The sequence below is a fragment of the Falco naumanni genome, chromosome 3, assembly GCF_017639655.2.
Source record: "Falco naumanni isolate bFalNau1 chromosome 3, bFalNau1.pat, whole genome shotgun sequence".
Lineage (NCBI taxonomy): Eukaryota > Metazoa > Chordata > Aves > Falconiformes > Falconidae > Falco > Falco naumanni.
The window spans coordinates 102,987,239-103,006,276 of record NC_054056.1 but is presented as its reverse complement, the minus strand read 5'-3'; positions in this window follow the sequence as shown (position 1 = coordinate 103,006,276).

The window sequence follows — 19,038 nt, the reverse complement described above, 5'->3', positions numbered from 1 at the left end:
CGCACCTATGCAACACTCATGGTTGTTCTGCAGAAAAATCAGGCTGTTTTATGAAAGGAAGCACGCTCCAGCTGAGAAACCATCCTCGTAAAATTGTCCTCCGGCATTGTAAAAGCATGGGCTGTGTAAACCCTTGCAAGCTGGCACCATCGTCCAAACCCTCATCCCTGCCTTACTGCAGCTCCCTGTGCTGCTCCTTCCATGTCCCAGCACAAACACTGATTTAGCCACATGAAGAAGATCACAGGAACAATCCCTGTTACAAACTCATTCTTTATTTGCCAATTTAATATTAACGTGGGTCAGCTTCCTGTAGGGATGGTGCAGGAGCAGGAATGAGCCCATGGGGGCTGGTAGATATCTTAGCAGCACAGCAGAGTTGTGTTGACTTAAAATGCTCATGATCCTACAGCCTTAGTCTTGAAAGTAGAGTGACTCAACAAAATACTGAAAACTGATTTTTAGTTCTATGCATCTGCAGTGGTATTATGTACTCATGACCAAAAACCCAGCAAAAAACAGCAAACAGTGAGTAAGCATATATTTTCCCACCAAATCTTAGAAGGTTAGTGGTGGCTTTGCTATTCTAATTTCTTTAGGGCATAATTAAGGATTAGGAAACTCCTGCTGCATAAAGATGTGGAACTGTTACAAAATACAAGAGCAATCCATTGCAGACTTGAGTTCATACAGAGCAGTGATTTGCCCTACATGAAAAGGTAGCACAGGATTCAGGCACCAGTTAAATCCTCCTTAAATCCCTGTTAAAACCTACCATAGTGGAAAAAAGAAAGGAAAAACAAAAAGAAATCAAGTATATTATGTGTTTACCACACACGGGACATTTTCAAAACCACAAAAGTTTTAACAGAAAAGAATTATCCGACAATCCACTTTATTTTACTTGGAGAATTAAGATTTCAAAGTGGGTTTATTTAATCCCTAAAAAATAAATCATGATGTTACAGTTCCCAGTACTTTGTGGTTTAACAGCAAATAAGTTTGCTTTCTGGTAAGTTTGCTTATAATGGTAGGTATCTTTCAGCTCGTGCTTGTATTTGTGCTCAGAAAAAAATAATTATCTTAACTCCATTAAAAACAAAGGAAGGAAAATTAAAAAGGAGTGATTGGTTCAAAAGGGTGTGATCACGCTCATCTGTAACAGCCAGTTTGGAATGTGGAGGGAAGGAAAAAGTTTTAAAGAAAAGGCTAGTAAGCCAGTCTGCATGCACATGGGTAGAATATAGCTATTTTTACACTGCCTTCACAATGAGCTTCCTAAATAACAAAATACTCAAAATACTGTTGCTTTAGAGAAGTCTAGAGATGTTATTACATTACACCAATGTACAAGCTCAAAATGTGAGGAAGAAGGTCTAGGTTCATCCACCTGCATCCCCCAGTGACTCCCGGAACTTCCACATTAACAGAGGAAAGAGGTGCTGCAGGTAGTGTACAAGACTGGCTTTAGAAAACTCCTATCTTAACTGAAAATAGTCTGCACCACTTTAAACAAATTTCTTAACCACTCTATGTAAAATAAAAGAGTCATGGGGGAATAAAGTCTACCTACCTCAAAAATGTTATATATCAAATAGAATAATTGGGGGTTTTATCCTCAAGTGATTACACTCCCTATAGATGTAAAAATATAAATCACCTAACTTCCCTATTATTAGCACATTTTAAGAATGTTCCAATCTCAAATATATTTATTGTGAATGCTAAAAGCTTTGTAGTTTCACTGGATTAAGTTGACATTACCATTAATATAACAGTGCAGTTAGGTAGTAGTTTGCTGTTCACACTTTTCTTCAATCAACAGTGCAAATGGTATTTCTCACAAACTCCAGCCTGCTCCTGATTGTAACATTTAGCATCCCTGCTTTCTGTGCAAGGAAGAATCATCAAGAATGAGAGGGAAGTGACAGAAGTTACAAAGCCTACAAAAAACTAAATCTACATCTTAGGAAGCCTTGTTCCAATGGAGATTTTTTGTTGTTTTGTTTTCCCTCCAACGCTAATGAGAAGCATAAAGGTTGTAGCTTTTACAATTTACATTAATAAAACGGTTACATTTTACTTATTATAGAATAACATAAACTAGTTTATGTCGAGCCAAAAAAAATTTTAGAGGTTAAATTAAAGCCAGTAAAGTTTCCTGAGATGTCTGTAACACCAACAGAAACTATTTTACTAAAGCATTAATCATAAAAGCATGTAGCGTACATTTTATGATTCACAGTCATGCTATCAGTGATTCAAAGCCAATCTAGTAAAACAAAAATGCATTTTTCTGTTTTCTTGTTTATCTGACATGAACATTTCAAGAATATTTAAGGAAAAAGCAGGAGGTGAAGGGAATTATTCGAGTGCAGAGACCAGTATCCATGCATCTGCCTGGATACACATGGACATACACATGCCACATAAATGAAGCAGAAATGATAGCAATTTTGTTAACATTGCCTTATAAGATTCTACATTTTGATTACGACATTGTCAAACTGAAGCCATTTGTTAATTTAAATTTTCCATGACAGTGATCCAGTGAAGCCCAAGCTGAGCAGTTTTGGGGAAAATTCAGCCAAGAAATTAAGAGTTTTTTTCTGGGCTAGACTCTGAGGATACATATACACAAAAACCACTGTCTGTAGACAAGTTTCTGTGCATCAGCTGTGCCTTCATGGCTGGGTGAAGCCAAAGCATTTCACTTCTCTCTTGGGAGGGTTAACCATGCCAACGTGCTTAAACACCACAACTCAGTAAACAAACGATAGCACAGTAAATTGTGGAAACTTGGTCAGGCCCTCTTCCAGAAAAGAGAAGTCTGCAGTAACTGCGATATTTTGCAGTATAGAAGGTATCTGTGAAAAGGGAAGGGTCCTTTTCTCTGTGCCTCCTGGGGACAGATACAAAGTCGTGGACAAAAACCAAGCAACAGAAGTTTAGGTTAGATGCTGGAAAAATATTTTCAATAGTAGTGATGGTAAAGCCTGGAGCAGGTTCTCCTGGGAAGATGTGGAATCTCATTTACTGGAGGATTGTAGAAAGGGGTTACACAAACATTCCCCATGAGTGATTCAGGACTTGCTGGATCTGCCTGGAGGAGGGTTATGAACTACAGGATCTCCCAGGGACCCTTCCAGACCTACTTTCTAATTCCAAAATAATCTTGATAGAGGTTTCCAATGAATTTGGCAAGGGTGCCTCTCTCTCTCTGCCTGACTGACTTAGGCTCACGGTAGAAGCTTGTGCTTCTTGACACCACTGAAATAGGTATTATGGAACTTTATCCCTTGTTGATAATATTTCCATTACACAGGTTTCTTAAACCTTGAACAATGAACTCCTGAAAGAGCTTAAGGTGAAAAAAAACAGTCACTCACAAAAATCTCATTAGGAAAGTCATATAAACCAAGGGTACATTTAGACTTCAGCCAAGTCACGAAAGTGTTTCACCTGGAAGAATACTATGTTCTTCAAACACTTCATAGTTTTGAATTTTTCATGATGATATACTTTGAAGTGTTCAGCTTATCACTGTGTTAGTTGTGATATCTTGCTTGCATCTACCAGGTACATTGATTCTGCCTATGGCACTCTGCCTTACTCAGTGGTGTGTCTCATCTCGGTTTTCCGGACCGATTCGAGAATATAATTTTAAAATATCTCAAGAAAAGAAAATCACAAGGGGGAGGATACAGAAGTACGTGCTCTGCCTTCTGAACTTGTTTGGTAAGAACTCATAATTCAATGCAGGGAACAATAAGCACCATGTTCTCCCCAGATATTCAGCTATAAATTTTGAGGCGATTGCTGCTAACAAATGAGGTTTCACAAGAGTGGCAGATGTCATCTGGCAAGTCTAAAAGAGGAGCCCACTTCACTAGGAACCCACTCAGAAATAATCTCTAGAAGGAAACTAATGTTCTAGATCTTAGGGTCTAAGTATTGTTCACATTTTAGTCAGCTTATATCAAACCCTTTGCAAAAATTAGGAAATTCTGAGAAATAAGTGGACATTTAGAACAAATACTCACAATTTAGGACATTTATAGAATTACACAAAGTTTCATAAAAGTCAAGGTATCATCTGATTCTTTAGTCTGCCCTTTCCAAGCAGGTAAGGGATTTGGCTTCCTTTCTTCTTCCAGGATCTCCAAAAGCAGTCTCAATTCCCCTCTAAGTATCAATAATGCCATTTTAATGACAAGAAGTCTAAGGAACAGGAAGAGATCATAGCCACAGTTCACATGGTAAATCTGTGGCACACCAAGGAACAGATGTAGGTTATAGTGTTAATACCATGAGATTTTTCTAGGACAATTTCACTTTCTAAATTATTCTGGGGGGTTTTTTTGGGTTTTTTTTTTTTTTCTTCGAACACTCTGTTCTCCCTAAATTGCAACACTTTTCATTTTCAGTTACAATTATTGAATATTACAACTGGATTGCTATTACTAACAGCACCAGCATTAGCAACACTCATTGCCTGAATTTTAGTTGCACCTGAAGGTACAAAGTCATATGAGATGCAGTATATACACATGTAGGGAGAGCTAATTCCTGTTACGAGAATTTTACTGTCTAATTACACAGAAATGAGGAAAGATTAATCACGGTTAATCTGTGGCAGAGTGAGGAATGCATTACAGAGCTTCTGGATCCCTGCCCAGTGCTCTCCTCACCAGCCCATTTCTCCCTCCATGTTTACCCTGTGTTAAGCACAGCTAAGTAAAGGATCACACAGACTGCTAATAAATTTTTGGCTGCCTGAGGTGTTGCAAAACAATTAAAATATATCCTATGCAACCTCACCCAGAAGTATCTAGAGTCAGTCTTCATCTTTCAGCAGTCTCCACAGAAGACTTGAATAAAGAACAAACTCTCTTTGCAGCTAGGTGTGATCTGTGCAGGTAGAAAACAGCCTGGCACAGTTTGGACCCCAAAAAGGAACTTTTACCATTAGAAAAGAGGACAATAATATGTATTACTGGACAGATATTTACCTGCATTTAGAAAGTAGGCTCAATCAGCTGTCTATAAAGTCTGTCCAGCCACCCAAATTTGCTGGCTTGCAGGGCTCAAAAGCAGATCTAAAACCATCACCTAGGCAGAAGAAACAGCACTGTGATGTACCGTCAGTGAAAGCTGGAGGAAAACTTTGCATTTGCTACCCACTTTGAAAGCTCCTCCAAAAGCAGTGCAGGATAGTGTGAGGAATAAAGCTGAACTGCCATGTGAAGGCAAGCAAAGGAAATTTAACTGTAGCTGGAATGATGGTGACTCATGTCACTACAAAAGCTGTCAGTGGCAGGCGTATTTTTCTTATCCTGCAGACTGTCTGCAGGATACTGGTACAGAGGCTACTAAAGACTTCTGAGCTTCCAGCTCTTAATACCTGAAGCATAAGGCTTATCCCCTAAGAAATCTGGAAAAGAGGGAAATCTGTGAAACTGCCTTTCTGGATTGAACCAAGGTTAAGGTAAGCTACCTCTGTAAAATTCAGAGATTGGGGCTGTTTCTGTTTTTAGTGTTCCCACGAAATCTCATTGAGGCTAGAAAGGAAAAAAATACCTTGGGATTTAGTTCCAAAGGTATGGAAACTCTGCTTCAGTCCTTGTTTCCTTCACTTCTTGTCCTGGATAAAAGAACAAGTGTTATGACCTGAGAAGAAATGCCACACTTCTTGTACAGGGTACTTTCCAATAGTCCTATTTTTTTAAAAAATAAAACAATTATATTTTTATTTAACTGAGGAGCCAAAATTATCCTTAATGCTCTACATAGAAAAGAAAAAAGAAATTTAGCCCAGTAAAACTGGTAATACTGACTTTTGCTCCATCACTTTCAAGAATGCAGTGCTCAGAAATGAGACTGCCTCTCCCAGCCCGCAGCTCTGGGGAAGGGCACAGATGTCCTTCACTTGTCAACATGGTGCTGACACTGAGGGGAGCAGGAGGGAGGGCTCAGCTTCTCACCTGGGGTAGGAATTCCAGTCCTTTCTGTGCCACCGTTAAGATAACACTGGGATACATGTGGCTTTATGCAGTCTTTATTGACCATGCACCATCCACACAGAAATGAATCGGATTCTGACTCACACCAGCTCTCAATCAGTATTTTTGGCCTCAAGAGTTTCTTTCCCTGACAAAAATGGTTTAGTCAATTCTTCTGTTTCATCCTGCTCCTGCTTCCCAACGCCAAAGCCTGGCTGCTAATCCTTCTTCCCATCACTCCCTTAATAGAGCCCATCCAACCATTTATTTGGCCACTCAATGAACCATGTTAGGGAACTGATGGGGGTTAAAAAATAGAAAAAACTCAAAACTTTCTGGCTTATTTTTAACCCAGATCAATTCCCCAGTTCACAGTGCAGCACACAAACTTATACAAGAACATCTGTACTGGATCAGAGCACAGGTCCATTTGGTCTGGTGTCCTGCCCCCAACAGCAGAGCAGACACAGCAGATGTTATCGGAGGAAGGATGTAAGGACAGGGCAAGCATGCAGGAATGCTTCCCAGGAATGTTCTCCCAGCCTCCTGTGACTTGTGACTCAGGGATATCTTGAGACAAAGTTAATACTTTTATATTTAATAATCCTTGGTGGATTTTTCTTTCATTTATGCTCCTGATTTTTTTTTTTAATTAATGGAAATATTTGCAACCCTACCATGCTATGGGCCATAGCAGAAGTATGCATTATGCAGTCAATAAAAGTGCCTCTGTTTGTTTGCTTTGGAAATAGTACCCACTAGTTTCATTTCATGTCCTTTGATTTTTATACTGGAAAAAGCAAAGAACCATTCACCCTATTCACCTTTCTTCTTCAACAACCTGTTTTATAGATCATTGTTGTATCTCTCTCATTCAGCTCTTTCCCAGCCTCAAGGGGTCTTAAAATACCCTTAAGGGAGCTGCTCCATCTCAAAGGGACAGCAGAAACAGCAATGCAATGAAGGCCTAGATGTGCACGGCCAGGCACCCTAGCTGCTCAAATCTAGGAAAGAAATGATCATGAAATTAAGCCTTTAATTCATAAGAAATATGTATCTAGATAGGCGGTCTTGTCTGCTGAACCTGACACAGACTTTTTATTTCTCCATCCTCCCTCCTGCTTCTTTTACCACTGCTTGCCAATGTCAACTCATGTCTTAAGCAGCTCTCCAGTTCTGTAAGTAAGGTCAAATGAATGATTTAATATGTTCCTTTTCTTTCTCCCATTGCTCAGTCCTCAACTTTCTTCTCTTCTGCGTTTTTATATCTGAATGTATTTTCTCTTCCCTCCTTGGTAAACAGCAAATATTTTTTTAAGATTCTGGTACAGCTAGTTGAAATGTTCACGAAAAATCGATGTTCTCTAAATATAACATCCTTTTTACCTTCCTTTGGCTTGTTTTCAACAGATCTCCCTGTACTTCTTGTTTCCCCTTTGAACATATTTCTTAAAAGACTCAGAGCTACTCTTTCCTATTTAACTAACTTGCCCTTTGTCACTCTTTCCCCCTGCTTACAATAGGATTTAGCTTGCAGGCTCTTGCCAAACGTGCTTTGTAGAAATGTTTTACCATCTCAGGGGCCCCTAATCAAAATTATGTGACTTGTTACATGCTGTCTTGAATAGACCTTCTCTAAAGTCAAGATACTTGTGTTTCGTCCAGTCCTTCCCCACCTGAACTCCAACATCTGTGAGAAAGCCAACACTTTTTGTTCTCCTGCCTGCATCACGCTCACTCGTGTGCAGGCTGAGCTGCAGCAGCCCCACATGCCTTCAGCCACAGCCATGGCACAGGAGGCAGAGCCCAGCCCTGCATGGAGGAGCAGGACAGGCTCTTGTATTTGGCTTAGTGCGTGGGTATCTAGCAATGCTCTTCACAGAGCAACCTCAGAGGGCATGGTGTGCTTTCTAAGCTGAGTCATTTCCAAAGATCCAAAACACCCAAGACAGGCAGAATTCAGGGATTCAGAGATTATCTCATTTCAGACCTCTCACTAAGTTGGTACTTACCTGAACACCAGCCTGGGAGACACCAAACGCTGAGTTACATGTCAGGACCAAGCACAGTCATACAAGACCCTACAGCTTCCCTACGTACTTGTGGGGCAGGGAAAGCAATGCTGTTACCCAGGAAAAATGCTTCCAGTGGGGCTTTTCTGGGTGCACAGCATCACCAAAAACATCAGGACTGACATGGATTGATTTGAAATGCATCTACTCTTCCCTGAGTAGCAGAAGGTGTTTCTTAAAATGACCTTTCATGTACTCTTCAAGGGATTCTTGCCTTATTCAGTCTGCAAATGGGAGGAAGAAGGATGAAAGTCTCTCTAAACAATTCTCTGTACAAATTGACTCCTATTTTGTGCCATTATGTCAGATTTAAGCAGTGCATAGACTATTCATGGATTTTGGCACAGAAATAATTTTCAGTTTCATGTAGCCATCCCTGTTTTTAACAGAGCAAACCAGAGGGCAAAGGAGTACACAGAGAGAAATTTTCAAGGGGGGCAGAAAAAAAGCTTTTTGCATCAATAATTTATTTTTGAAAAGCATTCCCTCTCTTCGGAAGCTCCATTTTGGAATGGTTTGTGGAAATAATCACACGTTGTGCAAATTAAGGTTTTATCAGTGTGCACTGGGACAGAGAGTGTACAGACTGAGCAGGGAGCTTTACCTCTCTCAGCTTTGAAGGGGTTGAGGCTGCAGCTTGCCTGTGGGACATTCTTCTGTGGGATTGGTTTTTTTTCATTTTCCTTGGACTATGTATGATGTATGTGGATCACATCACACCATCAGTTTAAGCTGTGGGACATTCTGACACCAGATGAGGGACATTGGAGCCCTGAACCAGCTCTCACTGGAAGGAAAGCTTCAGTGGCATCTTGCCCCATCCCCTTCTCCCCTGACCTTGCCTGACAGCTCCCATCTTCTTTATTTATTGTGAAAAAGGGAAACTGTGCTTTATTTCTGCATGGAAACAGGAGGATCTAAATAAGTCCTTCCACACATGCATGGCTACTGCAAGTAGGTGGGACTCTTATGCCAATTACGTCCTGCCTTGCTTCCTCTGAGGGTCTATGAAAATATCCCACAGCTACCTGAGCCACCCCCAATCCCTTTATTGCCTTTAACTTCCATTAAATGGTCTTTACTGTGGCAGCCAAAATATTGACACTCTTGCTTTCTGCAGACTCGGTTGCTGCCTTTCTGCCTGGTCTGTCCCCAGGAGCTCACAGCAACGCTGCCTTCTGCCTCCTTCTGCCTCCCTTACCTTGAGCATGGCAAGCTGAGCTTTAAAAGCAGGCAATTCAAATTAGCAATTGTATAAAGCAGGCTCCTTTTAGCTTCTTTAAGAGCTGTTTATCTCCTGTCTTAGAGCTTCTCTTGCTTTTCTATTGCATTGCCTTTAAAAGCAAGACTGACAGAAAAGATTAACTTGCTTCTGGCTGCACTGGATAGAAGCAGATTAACGCAGCTGGATCCAACCCTGGGGAGCCCAGCCTGGAAATGTATGTTAGCACAACCCCAGCAATGTATAAGCAAGAATCGTTTGTGTTGATCTTTTTCAGGATGATGAGTTTGTGATTAGCTCTTTTGTGCAGCGGCTCAGCTGCGTAGGAAGCTAATACGCGGCAGGATGTTGATGGAAAAGCTCCCGAGGTGTCAGCCCTCCCTCTCGCCACGCACAGCCCTGCAGCCTCTCCGGCCTCCCCACTCCGGGGCTTTAGCAGGGACTTTTGTGTCCCCCTCTGTTTCCTTTGAGGTTTTTTTTTTGTTTCCACCTATAACACTCACCACAAAAATAGCGAGCAGTAAAGTCCCTGGGGCCCCAGAGCGGAGAGCGGGGCAGTTGGGAAGAAAGGAGAGCTTTCATCCAAGAAAGGTTTAGTCCAACCCGCTCAGCTGAGGCTAAAGGGGTAGGTAGGTAAAATCCATCGTGGTGGACGCGCACATACAAGTTGCATGCAATCAACTAAAGTCCACAACAAATGCAAAAGAAATGTTTCTGAGTCACTGGCAGGCTGTTTTCCTGCTTGATCGTTTGTCTTTAGGGCCGGAGATTTGTTTTTTCAGCATGGGTTTATTAATCTAAAATGACTGTGAGTAAGTTGTAAAAAATCAGATAAAAGTACATCTACTTTGTTGGGGAGCTGCAAATTATAATGTGCAAGAAGAATCCAGGAAACCCCAGATTTAGCAAACTGTGTTTAACAAGCAGTTAGCAAGTTTTTATATTTTAATAAAGAAAAATCTAGTAGATCCTGCGCATTTTCCACTATGAGGGGCTGGCAGTAGGAACCACAGCAAAGGGCAGGAGAGGGCAGTGGTTGCATCAGATCCACGTGTGGGGCATGTGGTCCCTGTTCATGTTCCTGCCCAGGCGTCCCATGGATGGGAGGACTGACCCTCCAACCTTTCTGTGCCCCCACTCTGCTGTTAACTAACTTGAGATAACATTATTTGCCAACCTCAGAGAAGTGTGGTGAGGATAAAAGCATGAGCCTTGAAGGGTCTTGGCACAGCAGTGCTGAGAGCAATGAGAAGGTTCCCTCCTGGTTGATATGGGGGGTCCAGAGCAAATCTTTGCTAGTAAAGTGTATCTGTTGGATGAGCTGGCAGCAAGAGAGAAATAACATCAACATAGATATTCTGGGGTTCACATCTGAATTCCAATCAATATCTTATTAAGGTGGGTTTTACTGCTGGGCTTCTTTTTTTTCTTTTTACATGGCATTAATCCAGGACATTTTTACACATAACAGTTTTGGAATCTCACACACACCCCTTAGGCTGCATGAATTATTTCTATACATCATAATTCTTTGGAGGCAGTAAATCAGACCTGAGATTCATACCTGTAAATTTTAATGAATACACAATATCCTTGTCACTTCTGCCTCCCTTGTCTAATGACACTTTTTTCTCTGTTTCCAGCACATCTCCTTCTATATCAAGGTGAATGAATGAAACAAAACACCACTGACTTAACAGTAAATAGGTGACATGGAAAGATTCTACCCTGGACTGGGGAAACAGATCATTTATTTTGCAGGCTTAGTGCCAACAGCACTACCTTGCAGCTCCACTTATCTGATATTTTAGGGATTACACTCAGATAAGCAAGGATAATTGAAGCAATTTTCAATGTCTTCACCAGACAAGCCAGAGGCATGACCTTATTTTAGATAATAGGTTAATGAGATTCAAATGCCCTTCCCACACCCACACCCACACCTTTTGTTTTTTTAAAAGTGAGCATGATTAATTACTGGAGCAAATTAGCAGAGGAAGTGGTAGCTCTTCCAACACTTCAAGTCTTCAGATGATGTCTGGTGCCTGACTGGTGGACAACACAAATTTAGGGGCTTCAGACAATTGTTTTGGATCTCTATAGCTTGTATAATGGATTTCAGACAAGGGGATCCTAGAACTGACATGTATGATTTTGATTTTGATTTTTTGAACTTTTGCTGGCCAGAATACGTTCTGCTTGGTATCATCAGCATGAACTAAACCTCCATGAAACTGCAAAGGCTGATTTCACCAAACCACCTGCAGGGAATGGAGGAATAAATGGGATTTGACTGCCTGAACCTGAGATGCCACAGGGTGAACTGCTGTACCCGTCAGCTGCTCCAGGACAGCCGAACGCCCTGTAGCTGCTGTTGTGTGTTCCAGCTCTGCACAATAGGGTATTTCATATGACTCTAGACATCTACAGTCTGGCAAGCAAATCAAGCCTTCAGGGTCTAGAAGGTGCTCAGAAAAGCCTATGCCTCCCAGGCCCAAAAGGCAAGCAGGAACATATCAGCGGTGTTTCTCACTTGCAAGTGATACAGTCTTATTTCTACTCTGCACAGGAGCTATGAAGAGATGAGTCCAGCATTGCTCAAGTCTTTGACTGATGCCATAATAATCATACTTAGGAAACAAGCTAGGCTATGAGTTTTAAACCCTCTAGCTCTGGCAAATCAGCAACTTACATTGTTAGTTTTATTTTGTACTATTTTGGTCATTTGGCTCTATCGCATACACAGAACCGTTATTGTGTTTGGGCTTTTCCCCTTAATATCACAAAGACAGCCACTAGTACACGAAATGCCATGTTTTTTTTGCTGTGAGACTGCCCCAGGAAAATGAGCAGTCCACAAAGAAGAAACTATTTATATTTGCATTACACATTCCCACACATGCAGAAAACAAGGTCTTTTAGTTGGTTCCTCTTAGACTAGTGCATCAGCTTATTATTTTCAGTGTGAAGCAGGGCACAATAGTTCATAAGATACAGTAATGAGTATAGATAAAGTCATTGAGAAGTATTTCAGGGAGTACTTGTAAGGAAGTTCAAAAGTTTGCTTGCAAGCTTTTGTCCTTGAGAGGTTAGTTTAGTTTTCTGGGACTGGAAAAATAACCTATTAGATGCTCAGAACTCTTTTCTCATTTTCAATCAAACCTCCAGTATTTTACTGGCACCATTTGAAAACATTATTGTTTTGGTGGAAATGTCACATACCTAATGGTTCCACGGGGAGAAGCAATAGACTGCTTTAGTCGAAAAAAAATGCGTGCAATAAAATTACGAAGGAATAAATGAGGACTTCCAGCCCAAAGGAATGCAATGTTAGGCATATAGTGTCAGATTTGCCTGTGTGGGTAGGTTAGCTTGCCTGTTTATTTCAAGACAGTTCACAAATCTGTTCCCACGCACAGAGGCTGCAGAGCCAGCTCAGCACAGGAGAGACAGTGGGTGTGCAGCCCAGCTTAATATAAATGGAGAAAGGGGCAAGGGAGGAGGATTTCCTCAACAGGCAAGGAAACAAACCCAAATGAAGCCATAGTCATCCCTGGTGGCGGTCAGGAGACTTGTGCCACTGCTTATAAATCCAAGATAATGTGTTCCCACAGCTGCAATTCAACGACTTCTTTGCTAGATCCACGTGGCTTCATCTTCCCTTTACACGGACTCAAGATGTTCAAACCAGCGGGTGGGAGTTGGGAGGCAGAGGGCTTGGAGGCGTCCCTCTCTTGCCACATGGCTATAACCACCAAACGTGAGACCCTCCATGACCATCTGATCCCACAGAAGGAGAACTAAGGAATTACTACAAGGGAAAGGCTGAAGTGAATAAATGCAAACTATTTTAGGTGATGTAGAACGTAATCAGCAGAGCCTGAACACGTGCAGGGAGTACATGTGTGCGTGGGGTGCCTTTAGTCCTCACTGCAGTGCCTGGAGCCTGATTCCCAGCTCTGATACATCGCGTCATTACCTAGCGTGATGGCCTGTCCAGCTTTCCTCTTAGATCCAGATTCACATCTGTCTTTTGGTGTAAATGAGAAACTGGGAATTACTCCCCATTTAGTTTGGTATGGCCGGTATGAGAACCTGGCCCTTAAAACTCTTTGTCACTGGGAGTTTGAAGCAAAAAAAGTGTGTCTCACAGCTTTTAAATGTCAGCCAGCTGTGGCAGCCTTTTCATTTCTGTTCATTTCTGTTTATCAACACCTTTCCCACCTCTTCCCGCTGTATTGAACTGGAGGAGCCAAAACTTGTCCTTCTGGACTCGTCCCAAGTACAGACCTCATTTAAATTTTCTCAAGTCTAGCCACAGCTGAAGTTGTTTCAAAAAAATAGCACAGGCCAATGCTCTCAGTCTGTAAGCCCCTCCAGATTTTCTTTCTCTGCAATCTCAAGAGGATTCCCTGCTTTACCTAAATTGACCTCCCCTATAGATTTCCCTAAACAGAACATCTCAAATACTCTTTGGCACAGATTTCCACATAGAGATCAATCTGTAAACCAGCAAGGACTGAGACAAAGATATTTTTCATGGCCAACATACAGTAGGACTCTTACAGAAATCGTAATTTGCTCATTTCCGAGACCCTCTTTTATTAACTACATTTATTTAGAAGCTTTTATTTACTGAGAAGCTTTGAGACCTTATTTAATTTATAGATCTTGTGTAGAACAATAGCAGCAGCTCAGGCTGTGAAATGCCACTTTGTTGCTTCTTCCCGCTGCTGCCCAGAGTGTGAATGCTCATGATGGTGTCGATTTGGCTAGAACATGTCAGATGCGGACCAGACAGGATGCTGAAGAAAGAAACTGGTGTCCTTCATTTCCAAGGCCTGGCTCATTAAGCATTCAGTGATGAATTTGCTCTGTTTATAAATTCTGCAGCTACAGCTTACAGCCATACCTGACGTGAACTTGAAGAGCTGTGAGCAGAGCTCAAACAATCTTCTAGGTGGTTGATTTTTCAAGAAAAATACTGCAGGGAATGCTTAGAAACTCGGGTTATGCATACACAGTAAATGGCATGAATGCAAACAGCAACCTGCTTGCTGAGCTTTTTCACACACTGAGCCAGCCGGACCAGCTAAAATGTGAGGCTAAGACTGCCATGAAGGAGGATCAGGGTCAGACGTGAGTACTGATCTCTGCCAGAGGTAGCACATTACCCCCGTGTGGGACTGAGCAGCCACACCGAGGTAACAGCGCACAAAGCCTGCACTGCCCACAGCACAGACACGGGCGCTCAGTGCTGCGAGAACGGCGTGTCTAAAAGCCTCATCTGCAGTCGGGAGGAGACAGAGCCATGGTACAAGGAGACAGAAGGCCAGCTATTCAGAGGTAAATCTGGAAACATTTTTGGCAGCAATTAGGCACTTCATCACTTGTGCTTCTGGAGGTATAACTATTGGGAATGGGTGACTGGCTCACCTGCCCTCCTGACTGCCCACTTGCAGCTTCCTAAAGCATGATCACCTTGACCTTGGAGAGGAAGCACATTTCCCAGGGCTCAAGTTAATGCCGTGGCTGGAAACTGGCTAGCACTAATCCACATAGCAGGGTGCTGACACTGGTAACTACTGTGATGCCTGGCCCACCACAGAGAGCACTGAGGCTCTTCAGAGCTAAGAGAGATAAGGCACAACTCACTGGTAGTCACAATACACGGATTAAGAATACAGCAACACCTAAAATATATATATCGGAGCATTAACCTGGTGAAAGCCAAGGGAAGCCAGGCTGCTCATTAGCAAGGTTTTCTAGTGTGATAAAACATTTACGTGCAGCTAGGCCAGCTTTGCCCTCCTGGGTTTTGCCAAATGCCAGAAGCAGCATCCTGCGTGCCAGCCCCTCGCCGCCCCGCGGCACTGCACCTGGAACTGTTCAGGGCTTCCAGGCAACCATCATCCTTGGGTCCAGCTCCAGTGCAGCACGAAAGCCACCACGTGTACTTTGCAAACCCTGAGGGGACATTACAAGAATTGCTTAGGAAATGTTGGATGCTGCTCCTTCATTCCTCATACCTTCATCAACTGGTGTACTATGGTTAAACCCTTCAGTCCAGACAAGCTGTACCCCTCACCTTTGAACTCCTGTGATCTTAAGGTTGTGGGCCCAGATTCTCCCCTCACCATGAATTAAAATAGCCTTATTTCCCTTACCTCATGACCATACTTCTGGTATAGTTTTGCAAGGAGAAACAAGCTCCACCTGAACCTTCCTTGTCCCCAGTCTATACTGGCTATTGGGGAGAGCTAGGAAGGCTTTGAATCATTTGTGTGGGTCTCCTCCAGCCCAAGGTTTCCCCCTGCAGAGGAGTTCCTGGCTGTCTTATGAGATCAAGTTCGGCAGACTGAAAAGGCTGGATGTCCCAAATGAACAATCCTGTTCTCCATTTCTGCTGCCTTTCTGCACTCACACCTCTCACAGCTGTCCTGTCGAGTTTGGCTAGACTGACTTCCAAAAGAATTACTGCTGCTGCTAAGGAAAAAGCATTTCATCGATTCCCAAAAGCAGAGGATACAGGAGGGGTTGGTCAAGGCTTAAACCGCAGCCAGACCTTGTGCAGGGATTTCCTCAGTACCCAGGTGGATCCCCAAAGCAGATACAGATTCCACATATATCCAGGGAGCAGCAGCTCCTTCTCAGGTGGTCTCTGGTTTCTGACACTACAGAGCTTAGCTGAGTTCAGTTGTGCTTTTCTCCCTACGAGATGTACTCCCTGTTTTAAACACAACTCTGTATAAATTTTATTTTCTTCCCTTGAACCTCCTGAATGAGGTGTTTTGCTTTCAATTGGTGGGGAGAATATTCTGCTGTGTGATGCCACCTGGGACGCCTGGGTCTGCTCTTGACATGGCAGCTGAATCAGTTTATGTTGTTATGTATCACTTTTTCAAGGGTTTTCCAAACAGGTGTTTTCAGTAGAGTAAATAAAGCAGGTCTGATTGAACAAAAGATTTGTTCCAGTTTTGCTATGATATAGCTGAGATTTAAGACAGCCGTTCATTATTTCTGCAGACATTCAATATAAGTAAGTATTTAATTTGGCTTTAACTGTACAGCTTGAAAAGGGTATTTTTGTGTTGTTAGCTACCATCCTGTAAAATTAGGGTTTTTTTTGCAGTGCTCCTGACCTGCTGTCTGCATTGATCTACTCTCATACACTGAAATTACAATTTGAATCTACACCTTCATTTTTCCATATAATAGTCTGTTCCTCTCCTGGGGACTTGTCTCTCTATTAGCTTGCCTCTCTTCCAGCCAGGAATACTATATAGGTAATGCCATTTCTGCTGCCATTAGTGGTTCATCTTTTTATTCCTCTTGGTCTTCAAAGTGATCCAACTTTTTGCAGGTAGGAGCTGGATGCCAGTCTCAGGACACATTTTCCCATGCGTTAGAGACAACTACAAATGTAATAACAGGACAGAGAAGAGCTCATGTCCCCATAGGTAGCATACCTTGGAGCTAGAGTCCTTTAATCTACAATCTTCTCAAAATTGCTGCTGCTGGCATAATGGAGAGCTGAATAGTAACATCTTGCAGCCAATGCCTTTTCCTTTCTGCCACCAACCACAGCAGTCTTGCTGGAGCACATTTCACCGTCTCTGCTGAAAACCAGGCAATCAGGGGAACATGCTGCCAGGTTGCTGGGAGATAGTGTTGGTCCGTGGGCCAGATACACTCCACAGACTGCCAGCAGACAATGCTTAGGTAATAGTATGGGAGCTCAAGGCATTGCTGCATTGCAGGAATTAGCTCTCACAGTCATTTCTTTTCCTAGACTGCAAACCAATGAGACAGATCACCACAACTTCCAGCCTGAACTTAACAGTGGCAAAATCAAGGTACAGAGGGCTTAGGGATCAGCCCAAAGTAATACAGTAAACAAGCTACAGAGTTAGAAACAGAGCCCAGGCACAATGTCATATGCCAACCTGAACAGCTAGTTTCGTGCCCTGAGTTTACCTTCTCAACTCTATAAGGGGTCTTAGCAAGTTCCTCCCGCAACAGGTGACTTCTCACACACAGGAACAGGCTCCACTGCAGACAGCCAGCATCATTATCAAGGGCTGGGTCCATGCTTATGTCTGGCAGAGTCAGCAGAAACACTGAACACCGTTTGAAAAAAAATCACAAGGAAGGTTAAGCACACAGAGGGCACATGCAACCTTTGCACCCACTGCATCTGACCTTGGCTGATGATGTTCGCTCACATGAAGAACCACTGGAGGCTCACTGGAGGCTGCGTGGGAGTCTGAGACCACACTCTCTGTGCTGATGGCCTGCCATCCAACAGTAACATCAGATTTTCCTGCAGCTTTTGCAGTTAGGTTTTCCAGATGAAAAAGCCTTACAGATATCATAGTCTGGAGATAAGGAGGGACGAGCAGGGGGCTAAGCTGCTGTCACAGGAAATACTGCTAAATAGGCTTGAAGAAGTCATCTAGACCATGCATCTGTGCCAGTGTAACTTCAAATACATATTTACTTCCTCACATATATTCCTCCTCTCTGATCATGAACCCATCTCCTTTTTTTCTAAGCAATCTATTCCAGTTCTTAATTTTCCTCTCTGTTAGAAAATCACTGCTGCTGTCAAGTCTGCATTTTAGGCTCATTGCTTCCTGTCACCTCAAATGTTTTAGAAGAAAAGATAATTTCTTTAGTTAATTTCTTTAGTAGGTACACTGTTATTATGTCTGTACCAGGTACATCACTCAACTTGCTTATTCACATTTCACATAAATAGTGCAAGCTGCTGCATAGTATTGTATAGCAAACCAGAGAAGCATGTTATACAGGCTGCCTATGCCACTTTTTATTGTTTTAATAATAAAATTAATTGTTCTTGCAATTTGGGCTATTTCTGTGACTATTACTTTTGATTCAATAGTGTTTTTTTAATTAAATCATCAGCTCTACCAACTCCACCACTTCTTCACCTGGAGACTAATAGATTAATGGAAAAAGACATTTCAGGGACTGTCTGGAAGAACCACAACCTGGGGGGAGTGTTCCTTTCAATCTACCATCAATTCTCATAAGTTTTGAAAAGCCATAACAGGAAATAAATGTAAAGGCATCTCAGGAAGTCATTTAATCCAGCCCCCTGCTCCAGGGCTGAATTTGAATTATAAGAAATAATGAAAGTCAGCCTAGTGAATTACTTTCTTCCTGACTCACCTAAATTTCCTTTGTATAAAGGATTCCAGTGCTTTGGTAAACACAAGCTTACCCTTACAAAAGCCATTTTTATTTCTAGAGACCCTAAAATTATGCTTTTCCTTCTATTGAAGGGATTCTTGATACTGCAGCCCTCATTGTACAACTAGTTCTTTGTTAGACTGTGAAAACTTGCAGGTCTTACACAGCACCATCTTAAATTGTGAGTGACACCACCATGTCCTTAAGAGGCCAGAGAAAACTTGGTGAGAGAGGACTCCAGCTCATGCTGCTAAATTGCCATGCCAAATACTTCTGTCCATACAACTGATAGGAATTGTTTCACATCTTCCCTGCATCAGTGTGTTGACCTAAAGAAATGAAGAGCAGAGCCAGGCAGAAACATGAATGTCTTCCAAAGTTGGATAATAATAGAAGTCACTGACACCCATTGTCAAGGAGTAATCTGGATTGCATCTGTGAGAATAAGCTTTATTCACTGATTAAAATGCATAAAGGTTTCTTTGTTTTAAAGGACTGGAAATTTGGAAAACACTAGTCTGGTATC